This window comes from Rhinopithecus roxellana, chromosome 12, assembly GCF_007565055.1.
Source record: "Rhinopithecus roxellana isolate Shanxi Qingling chromosome 12, ASM756505v1, whole genome shotgun sequence".
Taxonomy (NCBI): Eukaryota; Metazoa; Chordata; class Mammalia; order Primates; family Cercopithecidae; genus Rhinopithecus; species Rhinopithecus roxellana.
Window position 1 is genome coordinate 86266125 of NC_044560.1, and position 12844 is coordinate 86278968.

The following is a 12844-nucleotide window of genomic DNA, read 5'->3' on the forward strand; positions in this document are numbered from 1 at the left end:
TCCCCCCAGCACAGCTGAGACCAGGCTGTGATTATTTTAAAACAAAACTTTATTAAAAGCTTAGTATAATAGGGAATTGCAGAACAAATATGTATGTGTTTATGTATGTTTTATATGTGGCTGATCTAGGAGAAGTAGGCAGCATCTACTTGCTGAGCTTTCAGTCGTCTCATGGTGAGCAGAGGGCATCTTTTCTTTGAAGCTTGGAAGCAGGTTGAAATCTGGGAGAAATAACTTACTTTTTTCCCCTTTCTTCCAAGGACCTTACTTCATGACCTGTAATTTGTGTCCTGGCTGACTAAAATTGGGAATGTCAGTTCACTTCAGGAGATACAGTCTCCTTCTTGCACAGATTTATTGTTACTCTGTCTCCTGTAGAACAAATAGGCCATTAGTATAGGAGAGATTCATTCATTGAACAAATATTTAGGACATGTGTCAGACATGGTTCCAAGTGCTGGACAAAGAATAATAAGGAAGTTAAGGTTTGTGCTAATGGTGGGGGTAAGATAGAAAATAAAAAAGAAATAGAGAAAATAATTTGAGGTAATGAAGAAAACAGGACAGCATAAGATAATATGATAGTGACTGAGGTAGGAAGAATAGATAGTTCTCTGAGCATGTTGGTTTTTGTGTATGATCTAAAGAGTATGATCTCTTAAAAAGATTCTTTTGGCTCCTGTGTATGAGGTGAACTTCAGGGAGCAAGATGGAAAACAGAAGGTCAGTTAGGAAGCTATTGGTATAATTCAGGTTTGAAAGTAATCATTGGAGTAGGGTGTAGATGATGAGAATTGGTTGGGATATATTTTGGAGGTACAGTCAATAGGACTTGTTGATAATTGTAGTGAAATAAGACCTCTGACCCCTAGGTAGCAGGGTCAGTGCCAGATAGTTGGTGGCACCATTAATTGAGATAGGAAAACTGGGGAAAGAATACGCAGTGGTTGGGATGAAAGAGGAAGCTATTATTTACTCACTTTAGATCACTCTACTGATTTAAAAATTGGTGATTATTTAACACCTACAGTGTAGTCTAAATCAGGGGTTTTCAACGTTGGCGCTGTTGGCATTATGGACCAGGTAATTCTTTGTTGTGGGGTATTGTCTTGTGCATTGTGAGATATTCAGCTGCATACTTAACCCACTATCAACTAAGATGTCAGTAGCACTGCCCCACTAGTTGTGGTAACTAAAAAGATCTCCAGACATTACCAGTATCTTCTGTGGAACAAAATTGCCCCTGGTTGAATACCACTGGTCTAGATACTTTTACCATATATCCTAAAGACCTTTTTAGATTGTTGTATTCTATATATAATAGCTGCTTTTTAAACCATTCACTTATATAAATTATGATAATATATCATAGTGATTGACTTGCCAGTTTTCTTTCTTTCTTTTTTTTTTGTTGAGATGGAGTCTCGCTCGGTTGCCCAGGCTGGAGTGCAGTGGCGTGATCTCAACTCACTGCAATCCCTGGCTCCCAGGCTCAAGTGATTCTCCCACCTCAGCCTCTGGAGTAGCTGAGATTACAGATGCGCACTACCGTGCCCAGCTAATTTTTGTATTTTTAGTAGAGACGGGGTTTTTCCATGTTGACCAGGCTGGCCTTGAACTCCTGACCTCAAGTGATCCACCTGCCTTGGCCTGCCAAAGTGCTGGGATTACAGATGTAAGCAATCTTGCCTGTAAGTAAGAAAACTTTCCAGTTTTCTTGTCTTTTTAAAAATCGTATTTTATTCAGCCATAACTACTAATTATACTTATGCTTAGCATATTTCTTTCTAGGATATTTCTTTGCAGGTGTATGTTTTTACATGGTTGACATCACATGTACAGACATGTACAGTTCTGTTTCCTGATTTTATTTATTTACTTAGTTTTTATTTTTTTAGAGACAGGATCCGACTCTGTCACCCAGGCTGGGGTGCAGTGGTGCAATCATAGCTCACTGCAGCCTTGAACGCCTGAGCTCAAGGGATCCTCTTGCCTCTCCGATAGCTAGGACTATAGGCTCATGCTACCATGCCTGGCTCATTTTTCATTTTTTATTTTTTGTAGAGATTGGAGTCTTGCTATGTTGCCTAGGCTGGTCTTGAACTCCTGACCTCAAACAATCTTCCTGCCTCGGCCTTCCAAAATGTGTTGGGACTATAGGAATGAGCCACCATGCCTGACTGGATGAAAATATTCTAGAATTGATTGTGGTAATGGTTGTACAACTCTGAATATACTAAACACAATTTAATTGTGCAATTTAGATTGATGAGTTATGTGGCATTTGATTGTATCTCAATAAAGCTGTTATTTTTAAAAAAGAAGCTAAACCAAATAGCGTTGTATGTAGTTTCTGTCTGTAGCTCTAGTTCTGTATAAATTAAATTAACTGGTTCAGGCATGTGATAAATATTTTTGAAATAAGGTTTATTGCAGTATAATTTATATAGAGTGAAATTCATCCTTTTATTATACAGTTCTGTAAGGTTTGACAAATGCATATAGTGGTGTAACTAGCACTGTAATCAAGATGCAGTACATTTTCATCACCCCTCAGATTCTTTTATGCCCCTTTATAGCCAGCCTTTCCCCTTCTTCTGCCTCTAGCAGCCACTCAATCTGTTTTCTATTCTATAGTTTTCCCTTTTCAGAAGATCATGTTAATCATACTTTACAGTGTGTTGCCTTTGAGTTTGGCTTTTTTCACTTAGCATTATGTGTTTGAGATTTATCCATTTTGCATGTGTCTTACTAATAGTTCGTTGTATGGATGTACTGAATTTGATTATTCATCAGTTGAAAGATATTTATGTTGTTTTTAGTTTTTGGTGATTATGAATAAAATCACTATAAACATTTGCCTATAGGTTTTTAAAAAATACAATCTTTTATTTTTTGAGTCAAGGTCTCTCTCTGGCCCAGGCTGGAGTGCAGTGGTCTGGTACAATCTCAGCTCACTGTATCCTGGGCTCAAGTGATCATCCTCTGCATCCTGGGCTCCGGTGATCATCCCGTTGCAGTGTCAGAGTAGCTGGGACTACAGGCACGCACTACTACGCCTCTCAAATTTTTCTATTTTTAGTAGAGATGGGGTTTCTCCCTGTTGCCCAGGCTGGTGTCGAACTCCTGGGCTCAAGCGATCCACCTGCCTCTGCCTCTGCCTCCCAAAGTGCTGGGATTGCAGCCACTGCACCTGTCCAAAAATATACTGTATTTTTAACAAGAACACACTACCTTTAACAATTTGCTGTTAGAAAATTTAAAGCAAGATATTTCATTCCCAGAAAGACTTAATAAAAGGAAGATGCTTATTATGTTGGGCCTAATTTCTTCTCCTATATAGTTTTTCAATTTTTTTTTTTTTTTTTTTTTTTTTTTTTTTTTTGAGACAGAGTCTTGCTCTGTCGCCCGGGCTGGAGTGCAGTGGCCGGATCTCAGCTCACTGCAAGCTCCGCCTCCCGGGTTTACGCCATTCTCCTGCCTCAGCCTCCGGAGTAGCTGGGACTACAGGCGCCCGCCACCTCGCCCGGCTAGTTTTTTTGTATTTTTAGTAGAGACGGGGTTTCACCGTGTTAGCCAGGATGGTCTCGATCTCCTGACCTCGTGATCCACCCGTCTCAGCCTCCCAAAGTGCTGGGATTACAGGCTTGAGCCACCGCGCCCGGCTAGTTTTTCACATTTAATTCTTTCCACAATGAACTTGAGGCAGATTACAAAAAGATATATATGAGTAAAAGAAATAAGGGTCGTGACAAAGGAAAATACAGATAATTCTAATGTGATTGATCAGAGAATATGATTAGTTAAATATGTTCTATTATTAAATGGAGAGAATATTACTGCATCTGCCAAGAAACAACATTTTCTAGTCCTGATTCTAAAGGTAATTTCAGATGAGATTCTTCACTGAGTAATGTCTTCAGTAATGTTTTCTTTTTAACAGAAAAATTCAGCCTGAATTTCTTGTCTATAGGTTTTTATGTAAACATGTTTTCATTTTTCTTGAGTAAAAAGGAGTAGGGTTACTGGATCATATAAATACTGTATGTCTTCTTATATTGTTTTGGGAGTTCTTTATATATTTTGAATACACATCCTTTATTAATGTTTTGAAAATAATTTTCTCCCAGTTTATGGCTTGTCTTCACTTTCTTTTTTTGCAGAAATAGGGTGCCGGGTCTTGCTTCGTTGCCTAGGCTGGTCTCATATTTCTGACCTAAAGTGACCCTCCCACATCAGCCTCATTTTCTTTTTTTTTTTTTTTTTTTGACACAGAGTCTCGCTCTGTCGCCCAGGCTGGAGTGCAGTGGCACGATCTCGGCTCACTGCAAGCTCCGCCTCCCGGGTTCACGCCGTTCTCCTGTCTCAGCCTCCCGAGTAGTTGGGACTACAGGCACCCGCCACCTCGCCCGGCTAGTTTTTCATATTTTTTAGTAGAGACGGGGTTTCACCATGTTAGCCAGGATGGTTTCGATCTCCTGACTTCGTGATCCGCCCGTCTTGGCCTCCCAAAGTGCTGGGATTACAGGCTTGAGCCACCGCGCCCGGCCAGCTTCATTTTCTTAAGTGTTTTTCAAAGAGCAGAAATTTTTTATTTTGATGAAGTCTACTTTATCAATTTTTTTTATGGATTATGCTTTTTGTGTCATATTTAACTTCTGTGCCTTTTAGCATTTTATTTTTTCTGTTTGCAGATGTCTTCCCACCTGTTCTTCCTTCAAGAACCAGCTTTTTCTTTTCTTTTCCCCTTTGTCTCCAGACATAGCTACAGCTATTATCAATAATAGTAGTGGTAGTGATTGTTACTTTTTTTTTTTTTTTTTTTGGAGACAGAGTTTCACTCTTGTCAGCCAGGCTGGAGTGCAATGGTGCAATTTCAGCTCACTGCAACCTATGCCTCCTGAGTTCAAGCGATTCTCCTGCCTCAGCCTCCCAAGTAGCTGGGATTACACCTGCCACTGCACCTGTCTAGTTTTTGTGTTTTTAGTAGATACAAGGTTTCGCCATGTGTTGGTCAGGCTGGTCTTGAATTCCTGACCTCAGGTGATCCAACCCACCTTGGCCTCCCAAAGTGCTGGGATTACAGGCGTGAGCCACCATGCCAGGCCATGATTGTTACTATTTAGCAGGCCCTTTTTGCACCACATTCTTGCTTTGATACCGTAGTATTTTTATTTAAGTCTTATAGGTAAAAGCAATTCTAAAGTTAGTTGGGAACTGAAGCCCAAGATAGAGATTGAGGCGAGTGAATATGCACACAGACATTCAGACACACAAATTTAATTTTGTAGAAATCAACAGACAGATAGCATCAGAAGACCTAAGAGAAAGCTTATCTTGGTTTAGTCTTTTGCTTTTGTTTTAGTTTTAGACACAGGGTCTTGGTATGTTGCCCAGGCTGGAATGCAGTAGCTATTCACAGGCGTGACCCCACTACTGATCAGCATGGGAGTTTTGAACTGCTCCGTTTCTGACCTGAGCCAGTTCACTCCTCCTTAGGTAACTTGGTGGTCTCCTGCACTTGGGAGGTTACCGTATTGAAGTCTAACATTGTGCAGACACCCAATCGGCATAGCTAGCACACTATAGCCCAGAACTCCTGGGCTCGAGTGATCCTCCTGCCTCAGCCTCCCGAGTAACTGGGGCTATGGGCACATACCACATAGTGCAGCAGTTTAGTTGTTTTTTTTGAGACAGAGTCTTGCTCTGTTGCCCAGCCTGGAGTGCAACAGCATGGTCTCAGGCCGCTGCAACCTCCACCTCCTGGATTCAAGCAGTTCTCCTGCCTCACCCTCCCGAATAGCTGGGATTACACGCATCTGCCACCATGCCCAGCTAATTTTTTTTGTATTTTTAGTAGAGATGGGGTTTCACCATGTTAGCTAGGCTGACCTCAGGTGATCCACTCGCCTCAGCCTCCCAAAGTGCTTAGATTACAGGCGTGAGCCACCGTTCCCTGCAGTTTAGTTGTTTTTAATTAACAGTGTGCTTCAGAACTCCCAGGGGAGTTCCCCCACTTCCCCACCCGCCTTCCCGCCTTTACAATATGAAAATGCCCAGGCCCTGTCTATTCTAGACCTTCTGAAATAGAACATGAGGGAGAAAGTGAAGTATTGTAGAGTAGATACTGCTACCATAGTAGAATCATGTCTGTGATACCATTAACTTTTTTTTTTTTTTTTTGAGACAGGTTCTTGTTCTATCACCCAGGCTGGAGTATGGTGGCATGATCATGACTTTCTACAGCCTCTAACCCCCAGGCTCAAGCAACCCTCCCACCTCAGCCTCCTGGGTAGCTGGGACTACAGGTGCACGCCGCCATGCTTGGCTAATTTTTTTTTCTCTATTTTTTGTAGAGACAGAGTCTTTCTATGTTACTTAGGCTGGTCTCAAAGTCCTGGGCTCAAATGATCCTCCTGCCTCAGCCTCACAAAGTGCTAGGACTACAGGTGTGAACCACCATACCATGCCATTAACATGGTTTTTGTTTTTGTTTTTGAGATGGAGTCTTGCTGTGTCACCCAGGCTGGAGTGCAGTGGCAGGATCTTGGCTCACTGCAACCTCTGCCTCCCAGGTTCAAGAGATTCTACTGCCTCCGCCTCCTGAGTAGCTGAGATTACAGGCAACGTGCCACCACACCTGGCTAATATTTGTATTTTTAGTAGAGATGAGTGGTTTTGCCATGTTAATCAGGCTGGTGTTGAACTCCTGACCTCAGGTGATCCATCTGCCTTGGCGTCCCAAAGTGCTAAGATGACAGGCGTGAGCCGCTGTGCCCGGCTGTTTTTTTTTTTAAATGGATTAAATGGAAATACAGGTAGTGTCTAATTCTGTTTCAGTAGGTTTCGATAGGCTAGCGCACATGAAATACCTATAGCGTATCCTAGGTGGTAATTTCTCGAAGCAAAGGAGAAAGAGTAGAAGTCAAGGATAGTGTCATGGGAGCCCTGGAGGTCAGTGCTAGGAAGTGGGAATAAACATACTTTTTTTTAGCCTTCCGTTCTGTGGAACACTTGAATTATTTAAGAATCAAGCCAGGCACGGTGGCTCACACCTGTAATCCCAGCACTTTGGGAGGCCGAGGCAGGTGGATCACAGTCAGGAGATCAAGACCATCCTGGCTAATACAGTGAAACCCCATCTCTACTAAAAATACAAAAAATTAGCCAGGCATGGTGGCACACGCCTGCAGTCCCATCTACTTGGGAGGCTGAGCCAGGAGAATTGCTTGAACCCAGGAGGCAGAGGTTGTAGTGAGCCAAGATTGTACCACTGTACTCCAGCCTGGGTGACAGAGTGAGACTCTATCTCAAAAAAAAAAAAAAAAAAAAGAATAAAAATGTTTGTTCCAATTATTCTTTCGTTCAGTCTTTTCTCTTGAAATTGTGGCATATCTTAATAACTTCCTTGCTTCTTTAGATGATCTTTTCATAGAATATGTGAAAACTCTGGGACTTGGAAAAAAATAGAGTGGTACATCATGTTCCTGGATGGAAAAACTCAGTATTATAAAAATATGTGTTCCATAAAATTAATTAAAATTAATATTATTACATTAAGTATCCCAGTGGGGGTTTAAAAATTTATTCTATTTGATGATACATAGGGCAGAATAATATGTGAAAGGCAAGACAATTTTGAATTAGAAAAATTATGAAGGCAGAGGGCAGTAGGGGAATATAGAACCTTGTTCTATGGTAGGTCTTAAATATGATACAGGTATGGGAATGCTGAAATTGTTACAGATAAACAGATTCATGTCTATATAACAGTAGAGTATATATATATCATTCATGTTTGGATGGTCTACTGGCCATTTTGGGGAAAAAGTTAGATCTTTTTCTTATTCCAAATGCTAATACATATCCTATCTGGGTTTAATATATGAATATAAGAAAATGAAACTATTAAAGTACTGAAAGAAAATGTAGGTGAATATCTTGGGATGAGGAATGCCTTTCCAAGCATAAACAAAAAAATTAATTCAAAAGAATGAGATTTGATTACATTGAAAAAATGGTCACATTTTGAAAAAGGTAAATGGCTTTCAAATATCAGAGAACTGACTTTTCAGAACAAGGTATTGAACAGATAAAAACAATAGATAACCACTTCAGGAGTCATTTTAGATTCCACTGTGCTCCACATCCCTAATTTCTATTCCGGTCACCATTCATGCTTTCATTCAACAAGTGTTTGAGTGCCTATTATGCCTGAGGAACCATTTTAGGTACGGAGGATACAGTAATGAATAAAATGGAGAAAATCTCTGCTCTATGGAGTTTACATTCCAGGGATGGGGTGGGAATAACTGCTAAACAAATAATTAATGTAGAACATTTAAAATAAAACATTTCTATAGAGGAAGATAAAGCAGACAATAGAGATATAGTGTACTTTGGTGGAGGGGGTATTGCAGTTCTGAACAGTGGCAATTAAGCAAAGATCTGAAAGAAATGAGAAGTCATATGGGTATCTGATAGGAGGAACATTCCAGGTAGAAGGAACAGTGTGGGCAAATATTATGAAATATTATGAGGCAGGAGAGTGTTGTATATGTTTTGTGAGCATCAAAGAGGCAGCACAGAGGCAGTAGCTGAACATGAGTGAGCAAGGTGGTGAATAACAGGAGATGAGATCAGGGGAATAGCAGAATATAGAAAATGTAGGGCCTTTTAGGGTCAGATAATTTGTTGCGGGGGCTATTCTGTACATTGTAGGACATTTAAGCATCCCTGGTTTCTATCCACTAGATTTCAATAGCACCCCCAAGTTCTGACAACCAAAACTGCCTCCAGACATTGCCAGATTTTCTAGATTTGGGGAGCAAAATTGCCCTGGTTGAGAACCACAGGTCTGCTAAATGGGTGCTTATTCCTTTGGGGAAGACTTGGAGGAAGATTTATGGTATATATTTGCAGTAATGGTGCAGAGTCCTTCCTCAGCGGGACCCAGTCTGTCCTCAGTCAAGAGTCTCTGGCTGGGCCTGTGAATTGACTAGGTTTGGAAACTGGGCAAATGCCCCTGACTTGCACTGTGGTAACTCAAGTTGGGTTTTGGCCACCAAATTTAGACATTTTTCTGTTATATAGATTAAACTGCCCATCTATTTCATTCCTAGGAACATCGTGATCAATTAGCCACTGCCAAAGATCCCTGCTGGCCAAAACATTCTGATTACCGGTATGTCCCTGCTGTCCTTATCTTTGGGGTTAAATACTGCCATTTGGCCTCTGCTACTTTGGTATCCCATTATCCTTGGTGAACTCAAGGAGCCCATCTCAGTGGTGGCATTTTCTGCAGTTATCCCTGACCTACAAAGGAGAACAGCCACAGGACTTTTCAAAGATATGAGTGTTCCCCTTATTGACAGAATGACCCCCGGGCCTTCTCAGGGAATGTAGTTGGGTGGTAGGTGTGCAGGTTGCAGAGGATGAATCCACTTCAGGATTCCCTCTTCCAGATAGTGCCAGGGAAATCTGTCTCAGTCTTATTAAATGTAGGCTATTGTTGACTCTAAGTTTCAGTCAACAACCAAGGAAGCCATTAGAGACACCTCCAGCTACACAAGCTAACGTATTCAATTCAGAATCTGTATTACGTGCACCTCATATCAGTAAATTCTAACCACCTTAGTGTAATATCCTGAGACTCTGTTTGGATTTCTGCTTTTGTATATTAGCAAAATCTTGGAATTTTTTGCCTTTAAAGCTGTTTCCTGTAAAACTGTTTCCATCGTGTGTACCTGTCCCCCTACAACATGCTGAGATTTGACCCTAGTTATGGCTCTAGTGATGACTGGGTTAGCTGTGGTTGGTTTTGAGGAGAATGAACATCCTCCTGTAGGGCATCTACTGCACATAAGGATATCACATAATTTTCCAGCAAAAGAAGACTATTCTTTTTAGATACAGAGGGCAGGTGGAAGTCTGAAATTGTCAATTTCATTCTGATCCAACCAGATATTCCCATTTGAAACTTCAAGGTCCCATTATTTCCCAGTAATTGCTCTTACTTTTTCTTTTTCTTTCTTTTTTTTTGAGATGGGAATTTCACTCTTATTGCCCAGGCTGGAGTGCGGTGGTGCCATCTTGGCTTACTGCAGTCTCTACCTCCCAGGTTTAGGCGAGTCTCCTGCCTCAGCCTCCTGAGTAGCTGGGATTACAGGCCTGCGCCACCACACCCTGCTAATGTTTGCATTTTTAGCAGAGATGGAGTTTCACCATGTTGGTCAGGCTGGTCTTGAACTCCTGACAGGTGATCCACCTGCCCTGGCCTCCCAAAGTGCTGGGATTACAGGTGTGAGCCATCATGCCTGGCCTGCTCTTACTTTTTCTTTTCTTTTTTTTTTTTTTGAGATGGAGTCTTACTGTCTGCTTTTACTTTCGCACAATAAACTTGGTGAGACTGAATTCAACTAATTTTGTCATTCAGCAGTTTGCACAATTAAATTTTGCATTTGATTTTCAGCAATATCAACCTGTGGTTATATAAGAATTAAGATTATTAATACAAAAATGAGCCAGGCATGGTGGCTTACACCTGAGGGTGAGATGGGAGGATGGTTTGAGCCTGGGAGGCAGAGGTTGCTGTGAGCCAAGGTTGCAGTGAGCAGAGATCACGCCATTGCACTCCAGCCTGGGTGCTTGTCACAAAAAATATATGTATATTTAAGGTTGTCATGAAAGGTCTCTCTTTTCTCTGACTGTGACTTGAGCTGACTTAATGGACTTGCACTTGTTATTTTCATCAGAAATGCACAAGAGCACTTAGAGAATTCATCTCATATAACAGACTTTGTAGTCATCATTACTGCTTTACTAGTTAAGTTCAATAGCCATTTGGGTTCCCAAGGTACTTGCTTTATTGGCATTTCATCATCACCAACCACAGGCGATAGCCTGATTAACTGTGATGCCCCTGCATATGTGGGATTATTACCAAACTAGTTCCTGCTTGAGCCTTATACTCAAGCCCAAGGACACAACGAAAACCAATTCTGAATCCCATCTTTGTGTGCCTGTCTCCTATGACCACTGCTACTACCAATCCTGTATTCAGAGGACAGAAACCACATAGTAATTTGAATATGGAAAGTTTAACATAAAGAATTATTTACCATTAATGGGGAATTAACTCTAACGCATAAAGAGAAAGCTAAAGATACAGAATAACAGTAGAGGGAGCGGCCACTATCTCTAGGTCTGAGGCAGAGTAACAAGGGTGGAATAAATCTGGATAATGGCCAGCCCACCAGCTTCAAGGCTGAGATTCCGATCTAGTTGGAGCAGGTGTGGTCCACTGGATGCTGGAAACATTTGAGGTGTGGCAGGCTTTTGCTGGCAATTACAAAATGCCCCTCTGGGGTGCCCATAAAAGTCAGAAGGATGGTGAGTCCCTCATCTCTACGAAAAATAAAAAAATTAGCTGGATATACTGGTGCGCACCCATGGTCCCAGCTACTTGGGAGGCTGAGGTGGAAGGATTGCTTGAGCCCAGGAGAACAAGGCTGCAGTGCACTTACTGTGTTTGTAGCACAACACACCAGCCTGGGCAACAGAGGATACTGTGTCTCAAAAAAAAAGTCACTAGGAAGCCCCTTGCTGAATCTGGTTAAGAAGTCAGCTGGGGGGAGGCCGGGCGCGGTGGCTCAAGCCTGTAATCCCAGCACCTTGGGAGGCTGAGACGGGCGGATCACGAGGTCAGGAGATCGAGACCATCCTGGCTAACATGGTGAAACCCCGTCTCTACTAAAAATACAAAAAACTAGCTGGGCGAGGTGGCGGGCGCCTGTAGTCCCAGCTACTCGGGAGGCTGAGGCAGGAGAATGGCGTGAACCCGGGAGGTGGAGCTTGCAGTGAGCCGAGATTGCGCCACTGCACTCCAGTCTGGGCGACAGAGTGAGACTCCGCCTCAAAAAAAAAAAAAAAAAAAAAAAAAAGAGGCCAGCTGGGACACTGGCAAAATTCTCTGGGAAGTCTGTCTCCCATAGGGGTGCTGCTGAAACTTGCAGGGTAGCTGCTCTCTGGAGGGCTGACAAAACTTGTCAGGAAACTAGTCATGCGTGTGTGCCTGTGTCACTGAGACTTGTTGGGGAGTTGGTCCCTGGGAGGGCCATTTGGAGTCCTGCACAACACCTCCACTGGAGCAAGCCAGCTAGAGAACAGTGTAACAGGAAGAGAAGCCCCTTCCTTCTGGAAGTTTCCTCCAGTGCCATCTACTGACAAAGGTTAACATTGTGCCAGCTGGCAAAGGAGGAAGTTTTACAGAGTCCATCCCCATTACGTAAAGTGGGGCAGAGAAGAGTGGGTTTGGAGTTGAGAGGCAATCTGTTTATAACTGGTGAGAACCCATAGTTACATTGCCATACTCTTCATTCCTTAGGGTAGACGCTTGTTTTCATATGGTGAAGGACTTTCCTTTAATACCTCTCTTGTAGTACTGGTCTGGTAGTGATGAATTCTCTGTTTCTGAACAACTGTTTGTTTTGCTTTCAGTTTTGAAAGTTTTTTGTTTGTTTGTTTGTTTGTTTTAAAAAAACAGAGTCTTACTATGTTGCCCAGGCTGAACTCAAATTCTTGAGCTCAGGTGATCCTCCCACCCCAGCCTCTTGAGTAGCTGGGATTACAGGTATGATGCACCACCACACCTGGTGTAGTTTTGAAAGATATTTTTGCAGGATTTTGAATTCTAGGTTGACATTTTCCTTTACTTTCAGTACTTTAAAGATGTTGCTCCTATACCTTCTGGATTGCTTTGTTACCAATGGAAGGTGTCCAGGTTCTTGGCGTCTTGAACAAAGAATTGGACAAAATGCACAAATAAAGCAGGGAAAGAATGAAG

General features: G+C 42.0%; 1 protein-coding gene across 8 annotated transcripts in view; it reads left to right on the forward strand.

Annotated features, from left to right (window-relative positions):
• Positions 1 to 12844, forward strand: part of ZMYM4 (zinc finger MYM-type containing 4) — a 165569-nt gene that overhangs the window by 21648 nt on the left and 131077 nt on the right. For 4 of the 8 annotated variants that reach the window (XM_030912653.1, XM_030912659.1, XM_030912655.1 and 1 more), the window contains one exon: positions 9123 to 9184. The exons of the other annotated variants lie outside the window; for them this stretch is intronic. The gene's annotated coding sequence lies outside the window, so the exon portion shown is untranslated. The remainder of the gene's footprint in view (positions 1 to 9122; positions 9185 to 12844) is intronic. 8 annotated transcript variants of the gene reach the window in all.